General features: G+C 42.8%; 1 pseudogene; it reads right to left on the bottom strand.

The window, feature by feature from the left end:
• Positions 1–496: 496 nt before the first annotated feature.
• On the bottom strand, positions 497–10,308 carry LOC136476056 (kinesin-like protein KIN-14D; annotated as a pseudogene).
• Between the last annotated feature and the right edge of the window lie 396 nt (positions 10,309–10,704).

Raw genomic sequence — 10,704 nt, forward strand, 5'->3', positions numbered from 1 at the left:
GACTAAAACTCTTCCTTCAGTTCGTTGTTTGTAGCCCAACGGTTTAAATTAAAAAAAAAAACTTCGTGAACCAAGCTGCATTTTTTCCCACACAGACCTAGGTCCAAAAACCTAAGCATGGACCACAAATTTGCCATGACGCACCACCTGCAATATTCAATCTCGGGCCGTTGGTATGAGCTCTTTAAATTAATCTAGATTACTAGATGATCATAACATCCCGTGGTGTCTCTTAAGTCCTGCTTGTCCATGGGAGAGGTACAGGAGCAACTTAGGCCCGCTGTCATTAGATGGGGAAAAAACAGTGAAATCATCAAACTGCAACACTAAGTTTTATGGATTAAGTTGAGGATCCAATCACCAGTTGAGTACAGAGGAAAACTGTTGTACCTGTGAAGAACAAAACAGGTATCTAGTTTGAATCTTAGAAAATAACTGTTTGCTTAGGGTGAACAGCTCTGCATTTTTGTTTTTTTGAAACAAAACGGCTCTGCATTGTTGCATTGCTTTGAAATTACAGGAACTGCTGAACGCCACAATATCAACATGAATAGATTGTGAAAAACAGTAAGGACTTGAATTTGATCAATCCGAATTCCTTCACTGTTTGTACTAACACATTGAACAATGGTATCTCATAACATGCTAACATCACATACTGATGCAGTCAACACCCTCATTGCAAACATGAAAAGAAAAGAACATATCCACCTGAGATGCTCACGGTTACATACATCGTGGCAAGAGGATATGCCTTTCTGAAAAAGCTATAGAAAAAGAAAAATGACTGGGAAGTGGCTTCGCCAAACGATTATCTTGATCTATGGTACTCGTTTTGAAGTGCTGCTAGCTCTTGCTGGTGGAGTTGCTTGAGTGGTAGTACTTTTACGCGCACCTGTTGTGACTGCAATTATGGAAAATATGATGTAAAACTAACAAAACGGTATGTGCATGAGACAACATGCAACATGCACTCTGGAAAAATTAAACTGCACAGAAAATAAAGGGAATTGAATAGCCCCAGGGAGTAATAGTAAAAATGCCATGACCATCGTTCTTTGTCAAGGTTTTTGTGAGCTGTTGAAGAGTCACATGTCTACAAGAAACTTTAAGACTTCCAATATTATTTCTTTATTTTTGAACTGAAGAGCTTCGATAAAATTGTATCACAGTACTATATTAGATTGCTTGCATCAAGAGTTGGTAAGTTGCACTGCCATATGGATATCATTCTTTCATGGCCTGCTTTATTCCATTTTAGTATGGATAGCTTAATTCAATTAGGCAAGATAATTTGTTCTAAAAAACCTTGTTAAGATGATCATAATGTTCGGCAATGCAAGCACAGACTAGAGGCAAATCCATGTACAAACAAATGTTGACATAGACATCTGTTTGGTACATTCTATGAGTGTTCTCCTATTCATATCAAGTTAATCATCTCTAAAACTAATGAGTCAGACTCAGATCCATTTACAACAAACATCAGCTCCTCAAGATTAGCATTCCCATGAAATTAAGTTGTAACAGAAGTGCAAGCTTAGAGGTATCTTACCTGAAGGTTTAGGAGCAGAAGGATCTCTTGGTTTAGGCCGTAAGCTTGATGCTTGGCCAACTTTTGGTACTGTTAGCTTCTGGACTCGACTTACTGCTTTGGCTCTGCATGAGAAAGAACGAAGAAGTTACAGACAACAGCCAAGGCCAGAAACCATTCTGCAGAATTTGCAAGAGCTAAATGACAAATGAGCGAAAATATTATTAGATCTAAGATTATGGAGAATTGGTAATACTCACAACCGCTCTTTTCCAGCAGTGGATGTTTTCTCTTGTTCTTGGTCCACAACGTTGTTAACTGAACTGTCAGTTTCTGCACCCGCGGGTATACTGCCATCTGATACATCACTTGGCCTTCCATCTGAATCACCACCAGGATCAGCAAAGTTCTGGCCCAGCTGTTGGGCCTCATCAGTAGAGAACATGGACCCAGCTTCTGAATGCCTATCACTGGTGTCAGAGAAGTTGTCAAGATCAGAAGCTGCCCCGCTACCAAAGCTTGCCACCTTTCCTAGGGATGTCATTCCTGGAGAAGAGGCCGAATGCTTTAACAGGGAGTCACCATGTTTCGTGTACTTCAGTAGGGAGTTGCTACTGTTAGCTAGTTGCAGCCGATCAATTTCATCATCCTTCTTTGCAATGGTATCTTTGAGCAGTGAAAGCTGCAGGTGAAAAGTTAGATGTCAATAACTGTATGTTTCCTTCTGGATCAAATTCAGCCACCTAGATGACATATTTTGAACATGACATTCTTGATTTCTTTGCATGTCTAAAAGTCAAGTCATGACCTTGACATATTGCATCTACTGTTTCATATCAATCGCCCTTGCATGGATGTAAGTGAAGGAAAAGAAAAATAAATGATTACCTGATCCATTAATTCTTTGACATCTTTGCCCTCCTTGTTGGTCCTTGCAACACCTAGTTCTACACCAGACACACGTTCAGCAAATTTCAGTGTACTTAAAGTCTCAGTGTATGACGAAACATCTGGGTTGACTTGCACAAACATTAGAGTCTTTGCATGCCCACCTACACAAGAAAACTTCTGCGTATCAAGAAACCATATACAAAATTATGATGTAATGCAAACTAAATTTCTAGCAAAGAAGATCACCCAAAGAAGTTTGTAAGACTTGTGTAAGCTTGCTATTTCTGTATGGTACATGAGCATTCTTTTGTGACAGAGAAAATATAACATCCCCGAGTGCAGCCAAAGACTTGTTGATGTGCTGTGCTTCTTTCAGCCTGTCTCCTGTAACTGCAGATCGGTCCACCCTTTCACTTCCTGCAAGGTCCACAAGATGCAGAGCACCACGCAAAGTGTTACCGGTTTTCAAATCCTGGCCCTGGACATGAATGGTCACAACACTGGACAAAATAAATAAATTAATTAATTAATTGCCCACAAGCAAGGTCTCTTTATACAAAAGACAAGCAGCACAAGTAACTTACCTGTGAGATCTGCTGCTCCTCTCATTCAAGGCTGTTGCACTCATGGATCTATTGTTGTGCCCTGTTTGCATTAGTTCAATAACATGAGAGGTCGAATCAACAGGACACATTGTTGCGTCAGGAACTGCAAGTCCATTGGGCTGGGTGGTATTCTGGATCCCTAGTGTGCGCAAGTTAAGGAAAACGAGTGGTTTGTAACATCACTTCAGTCAGCAAAAAGCAATGGATTCCTACAAGCAGTATGATGGCAGTAGAATCTGAAAAAGGATAGCAATGTGTAACCAACTGAAATTTGAAAGTTTTAATATGGTATCACTTAACTCGTTGAGGTTTTAGAGAAACTCAGTTTTTTGGCATGATATATTGAGTGGTTGACTGGAGTCTTCCTCCACCCAAGTGCTCCTAAATGGGATACCGTGGAAATTCATCTATCGCCTGTGGGGACTATGACAAGGAGATCCTCTCTCTCAAATGCTGTTTCTACTGATCACGGATACTTTATAACATGATGGTGGTGAGGGCTCAAGAGGGTGGGCTGCTCCAACCCCACTCTTGTCAGCCTATCAGACAGCGGCTGTCTTTGTATGCTGATGACACAGTCATCTTCCTTCAACCAACTGCAACAGATATAAACTTAACACTTGGTATTCTACATCCTTTTGGGGAAGCTTTGGGCATTTTTCTGAAACGATCAAGCTTTGGGCCTTAAAATAAATATACAAAAAAAAAACAATGTGCTGCCTATCCGGTATTCTTGTGATGACAATGCAAGAGTACAGGAGTTACTTGTGGGGTGATGGATTTCCCTTGCAAGTACCTAGGCTTGCCACTCTCCCTGAAGAAGCTAACCAAGTCCCAGTTTCAACCCATCATTGATTGTATAGCTGATCAACCCCCAGGGTGGAGGGCAGACCTCATGACAAGAGCTGGTCGGGCTGTTAAGCTTCAGTACGTTATAACCACTCAGCTTGTTTACTTAGCAATGGCAATTGATCTTCCTCCTTGGGTTATTAAGGCTATTGATAAAATCAGAAGTTTCCTTTGGTGAGGGAGGAAGTTAGCCAATGGAGGTCACTGCCTAATAGACTGGCCCAAGGTGAGCCACTCACTCGCTCAGGGGAGCTTGGCGGGCTTGGTATTTCTGACAAATGTCTTGGATGTGCATTACAAGTGAAATGGTTGTGGCTGCAAAGACTGACCGAAACAAGCCATGGTTGATGTTCTCAATTCACATAAGTGGCTGCATTCAATCTCTCTTCCTTCTAGCAGTGGTTGCAGAGGTTGGTGATGATGGCACCATGTTATTCTGGAAAGATAGATTGTTGTTTGGGCAGCAATTGAGGATTTAGAGCTTATATGCTCTCGTGCCTAAAAGAAGTGCCACTAAGAGAACAGTATTATAAGATATCACAAACCAGCCATGGGTCCTTGATATCCAGGGTGCGTTATCAATTGGTGCTATTGCCGATAATCTTGCTCTCTGCGATTTACTTGCTTAAGTGCAGCTGCAATTGGGTGTTCCAGATAAGCATATATGGCGCTCTCAAGCTCAGCCCAATACTCAGCTAAGTAGGTTTACAATGCTTTATTTCAAGGTGCTGTTAGTCCTTGGGAGTGCATCTGGAAATCTTGGTCACCCAGAAAATGCCGTTTCTTACTCTGGCTGGTGGCTCATAATTGCTTCTGGACAGCCAACCGCTTGGCACAGAGAGGTCTTCCACATCTTGGGACCTGCCAATTTTGTGATCAACAGTCAGAGACTATCCAACACCCAATAGTTGCCATGCGTTTTTGCCCGTCAATTCTAGTATTTTCTCTTGCAAAGAGTCAGGCTTGCTGTCCTCTCCCCTCAACCCTTGGAGAACTCTTTTGATGACTAGGTGGTGTAGAGCTTGTTCTGCTGTGGGTGGTCCCATCCAACAGCACCTGAACTCGCTCATCATATCAGGTGCATGGAGTTTGTGGAAATACAGAAATGACTCTGTTTAATGGTGCTACTCCGAGCCTATCTAAGGTCTTATCTCTCCATGAGAGGAATCACAGCTTTGGGTTATGGCATGAGCTAAGGGGCTCTCCTTCCTTACCACCTCTACCACAGGTAGTTAAGTTTGTAGGTTGGGTCGTTGTCTTCCTCCTTTTAACAGACGCAAATGTAATTGTCCTATAAGTTGGGGGAGCCCGGGGGGATGGGGGTGGTGGGGTGTTAGTAATTCTCTTATTTCATTAATGCAATGAATACATACCTTTCCTTCATATTCAAGAAAAAATAAAACTATAATGCATAGCAAAAGTGGGCTAATAGCAGTTCATAACAAAAAACATGTACTGAAACAAGCCTTGAATAAGAAGGATATTTCTTCTGCGAGCCACCGGTACCAAGTAGATCACGGATTTGCTCGTTGTAGATCTCAACCATTTGAACACCAAGTTCATATTTAATTGTGTCTCGCCGATCATGTGAGATATTGAAAAGGTCATTTAGTGCTCGATAATTGACACCCCATTCTTTCTCAGTTGCGTTTTCAGGTCCCATCTGAGCAACTCATTGAAACAAAGTATTGTGAATATATCCTCCATTGTAGAGGAATCTAAACAGATAAAAAAAAATCAGTCCTGATGGCTTCATACCATTGTATGTGTTTTCCCCGATCCAGTTTGACCATATGCGAAAATGCAAACATTGTAGCCATCAAGAACTGATCTAATTAATGGCTGAATATCCTTGAAAACCATATCTATATAACAAAAAAGGAAAGAAAGATATCACAACAAATGTATAACTCAGTGCTATTTTATGAGTACTTATAGCAAAAGATATATTTTTTGTTTCATTGTCATGAGCACCTTGTGTAGTTGTAGGGCCAAAAACTTTGTTAAAAGTGAAATTCTTGCCAGCTTCCTTTCCCTTCTTTGTAGGGTTTGATAAAACCAGTTCACCATTCTCACCAATATATTCAACTGAAGTGGACTTCTCATCCTCCCAGGGTCGAAAAGGTCTTATCCGGCAATAAACTCTGATATTTCCTGCTCAACAATACTACGTTAAGCTACTATTTTTGGGGTTGCAGTCTTATGTTTGACATAGATAAACCAGACAAAAGGAACTGATGTTTACAGTTCAAATAGGCACCTTTCAGTTCCTGGATCTCGTTGAATAATTTTCTATTATCTGCAAGAGTTGCATGATATTTTTCTGCAGCACTTGTTACCATCTTAAGATTTTGTCCTGTAGAAAATTAAATAGAAATTTTAGAATGACCTATTGGTGAAAATAACATTATGCAAATGTAGGCCATAACTAGTCACAAGGATTCATGCTCACCAAGGCCAGCAAGTTCTTCAAACCATCTTTTTTGACAATTTAGTATTTCAAGCCTAACGGAAACAGAAGAGAGCCTCAATTCCTGAAGAAAAAGAGCGCTATACACTTGAGTTCACAAATATTCACCGTAGGGATAAAAAAGAAGGGTGGGGGGAGGGAGTGGTTTGACCAATACCTGAGCATTCTTTACTTGCAAACCCACAAATTTGTTTACCACTATTTCCTTCTGCTTCAAAAATTGGATTTTAGATTCAGTAGATTCCTCAAGTTCTCTTCTCCTCTTGGTAGAATCTTCTAACATGAGTTCTATTTCTTTTATCCTCTGTTCGAACTCCTTATTTACTTTGGCAGCTTTGGTCTCTAATTGTTGAGTCTCTGCCTCATGCACCTTTTTTGTTGCCTCAAGTTCTTGCCTGAGTTGCAAAATTATGTTGTCATTCATTTCCTTGTCTGTGACAAGTTTAACTACATCTTCCTTCTTAGATTCTAACAACTTGCTGCTCTCCTCATATGATGATCTTAATGATTCGAATTCCTGCTTAAGTTTCATAATAGTATCTCTATAATCCTCCTCCTCTTTTGTCTGTGCCTCATGCAACTTTTTTGTTCCCTCAAGTTCTTGCCTGAGTTGCAAAATTATGTTCTCAGTCATTTCTTTGTCTGTGACAAGTTTAACTACATCTTCCTTCTTAGATTCTAACAACTTGCAGCTCTCCTCATATGATGATCTTAATGATTTGAATTCCTGCTTAAGTTTCATAATAGTATTTCTATAATCCTCCTCTTTTGTCTCTGCCTCATGCAACTTTTTTGTTTCCTCAAGTTCTTGCCTGAGTTGCAAAATTATGTTGTCATTCATTTCCTTGTCTGTGACAAGTTTAACTACATCTTCCTTCTTAGATTCTAACAACTTGCAGCTCTCCTCATATGATGATCTTAATGATTCAAATTCCTGCTTAAGTTTCATAATAGTATTTCTATAATCCTCCTTCTCTTTTGTCAACCTAATTATCTCACCCTTTTCCTTTATCGACCTGTCTGCCTCTTCACCTGTTGATTGTTTTGAGTCTTCAACATTACCTTTCTTCAAATCAGATTTATCTTCCTTCTCCTTCATCAATCTGATTAGATTTTCCTTCTCTTGCAGCAACTTAGCAATCTCTGCCTTCTCAGATGTTAACTTGGAAATGGCATCATTGTTCTCCTTGATCAACCTATCTCTGTCGTCATGTATTGCTTGCTTCCTATCCTCAACCTTGCCACTGGCTAAGTTGAGCCTATCTTCCTTCTCCTTCATTAGTTTAATTATATCTTCCTTCTCCTTTAGCAACCTAATCATGTCTTCCTTCTCTTTTGTCAGTTGGACAACAATTTCATCCTTCTCTTTTGTCAGTCGGGCTACAACATCATCCTTCTCCTTAAGTAACCTATCTTTATTCTCATCTGTTGTACGCTGTGTATCTTCGAATGTGACATCTTTCATATCAACCATGTCTTCCTTATCCTTCATTAGCCTAATTATATCCTCCTTCTCCTTCAACATCCGAATCATATCTTCCTTCTCTTGTGTCAACCTAACTACAGTATCATCCCTCTCTTTAAGTAACCTATCTACTTTATCATTATTCAAGTCGCCCATATCTTCCTTCACCTTCAACAATCTAACAATATCTTCCTTCTCCTTCAGTAACCTGATCATATCTTCCTTTTCTTTAAGCAAACTAACCATGTCTTCCTTTTCTTTCATCAATCTTACCAAGTCTTCCTCATACTGCATTAATCTAGCCATATCATCCTCTGCTAGTTGGCCCTTGCCTTCAAGTTTGTCTTTCTCCACCTGCATAATTAAAGTGAACTTCCATGAATTGAATCACTCAATTGGTTCTCAAGCCGCAAATATTCAAATGAATGGATTGCCATTATTTTAAGAGAAAATTTAGTCATCTCAGCTACTATTTTTAAGCTACAACAAAGATAAACAGATGAATTACCCAATTATTTAACCATTTGACGGTCATGCCAGGATCATGGGAAAAAATACTCACAAAGTGCAGACAGTGCAAAAAATTCTGGGAAAAGCAGCATATAGATAGTTGGTTCACTGAAGGTACAAGAATTTACATGTGTTTGTCCACTTGACCCACCAGCCAGTGCTTCTAGCACTCTTATCCTTGACTGATACTTCTCTTCACGAGCTTTAATCAGGTTATTTTGCTGCAGACAAGTAAGAAATCACAAAGGAAAAAAGAAAAATAGTGGCAAAACTGAAGCCAAATAGTAATTGGTCTCACATTTCGTATATGCCCGGCCTGAGTAGAAATACGCCTTTCAATCTCCACTATGACCTTTCTCAGCAGGCAAGCAATGCGCTACAGTGAAAGTTTGAACATTCATTTATACAAGGAAAGGTGTTAACACATACAGCTCTTAATTTTCTTAAATGTGGAAAGAACAAAATGACTACATTGATTTTTTGAGAAGCCTACATAAGGTATTTGTCCATTCTTCTTCTCGATGCTCTCATCGAGGATGCTGTTCACAACACCCAAAAGTGACTGGGTGGGAGCGTTCTGCACAAATAAGTAACGCAGTCAATGTTATTAGCATGTGAAGTCGGTGCCAGAGGATGAAATAAATCCTGTCTATTGTTTGAATGAAGATCACAGCACGGCTCTTACCTCCAAGCTCGAGGATTTCATCAATTCAGAAAGTTTACAGCCAGGTGGGTCAGAATATCCATGTTTCGGCTGAAATACCTGTGATGGAGAATAGGCATCGGCTCCAAAGGAAGGAGAGTATGGCTCTGGAAACAAGCATGACAAAAAGAAATGTTTGAACCAGCAATCTGAAGCTACTCTGTAAATGAGCAGTTGTCATTGCCTTAACATTATCGAAACAAGGCAATGTTTACCTGACATAATGGGGCTTGTGAGTACCCTTTGCAGCTTGCCTCCCAAGTTCCTCCTGCTTCCTTCGCTGTCACATCTGGTGAGGAAGGGAGAGCTTGCCGTGGTCTTCGCCGAGGCGTGATGGGAACCGATCCTTTAGAGCAAGAATGCAGGTAATGACAGCTGACATTTCCCCCTGGACGGACGGACGGACGACGGATGAATTGCCGGCAACGTCAATGAAGAAGGAAAAGAATTTAATGCCGTGGCGCCGTGGCACGGACGAGGAACGAGAAGGCGACTAACCCTCTCGAGGTCATAGGCGCTGAAGGTGGGCACGCCCATCCGCTGGATGGCGGCGCGGAACCTGCCGACATTGTCCGTGGCCGCGTCGTCCAGCAGCGCGCCGGGCAAGAGCCTCCGCAGGAGCGCGCAGAGCAGCCTACCATTGCCGACCACGGCGCGCAGGTCTTCATCGGTGGCCTCCGGCGGCAGCGGCAGGTCCGGGAACAGGGAGCGCAGCCACCCGACGGCGTCCACCCGCCGCCTCGCTGCGCGCAGCAATCGTCACCATCAAGTAACCGATCAGTCGACAGATTAACCTCCACGAAGCAGTGATGAACAAGAAATGGTAATCAGGGAGTGTCGATCGTTACATGGGTCTGGCGCGGCATTGGGCTCGCGGGGGAACATGGGGGAGGGGTGGAAACGAAGCGGCGGTGACGGCCGCGCGAGGGATATAAGGATGCTGCCATGGACGCGGGGGCGAGGGAGGGAGGCAGGTGAGGTCGGGAGGGAATGGGGCGCGCGGGAGGCGCGGAGGACTCGGCCGCGTGTGCCGATGCGGCCCACTATCTCCCTTCCGTCAACCTCCGGTCTCCCGGCTCCGCCTATTTTCGGGTGGCGGAGGCGGAGCGGAGCCGGGACGGCGCGCAGCGCGTGGGTAAGCAGGAGCCGGGAGAGCCCGGGAGGCGCAGGTAGGGGGAGGGTGGGGTGTCCGGCGTGGCGGTAAGCGGCTTCTAAACCCGACGTGACTGGTTCCGCTTCCATCGTCGACGGCGGGGCAGCGCCGCCGGCTTGGCCGCTGCGGTCTGCGGACCGCCTCGCGCGCGCCAGGGTCGGGCCTCGGGTCGGATAGTGGCGCACAGCCGCACGATTGGTTTTGGGCCGATCTTGGACAGTCCTGCAGCCCACGAATCCCAATCGGTCTACTGAAGTTTCGTGGGCTGTCTGTTTCAAAAAAAAGTTTCGTGGGCTGTCCTGCACGCACCGGCTCGTCCGTGAAGCTGCAAATCTGCAATTGATTGGTGGAGAAAGTCGACCCTCCGAGGGCTACCCATCCTCTGCTTCACCTTTCTTAGTGGTCCAATTTTTTTTTCTCATCTACAAAACTAGTTTTTTCTGACCACCTTAAACTTTTAAAACCGTTTGCTTTTGCACTTTGAGTATTTTTATAAGTGTTTTTGCACTCTGGTTTAATTTTAA

This window comes from Miscanthus floridulus, chromosome 8 (assembly GCF_019320115.1).
Source record: "Miscanthus floridulus cultivar M001 chromosome 8, ASM1932011v1, whole genome shotgun sequence".
In the NCBI taxonomy this organism is placed as follows: Eukaryota; Viridiplantae; Streptophyta; class Magnoliopsida; order Poales; family Poaceae; genus Miscanthus; species Miscanthus floridulus.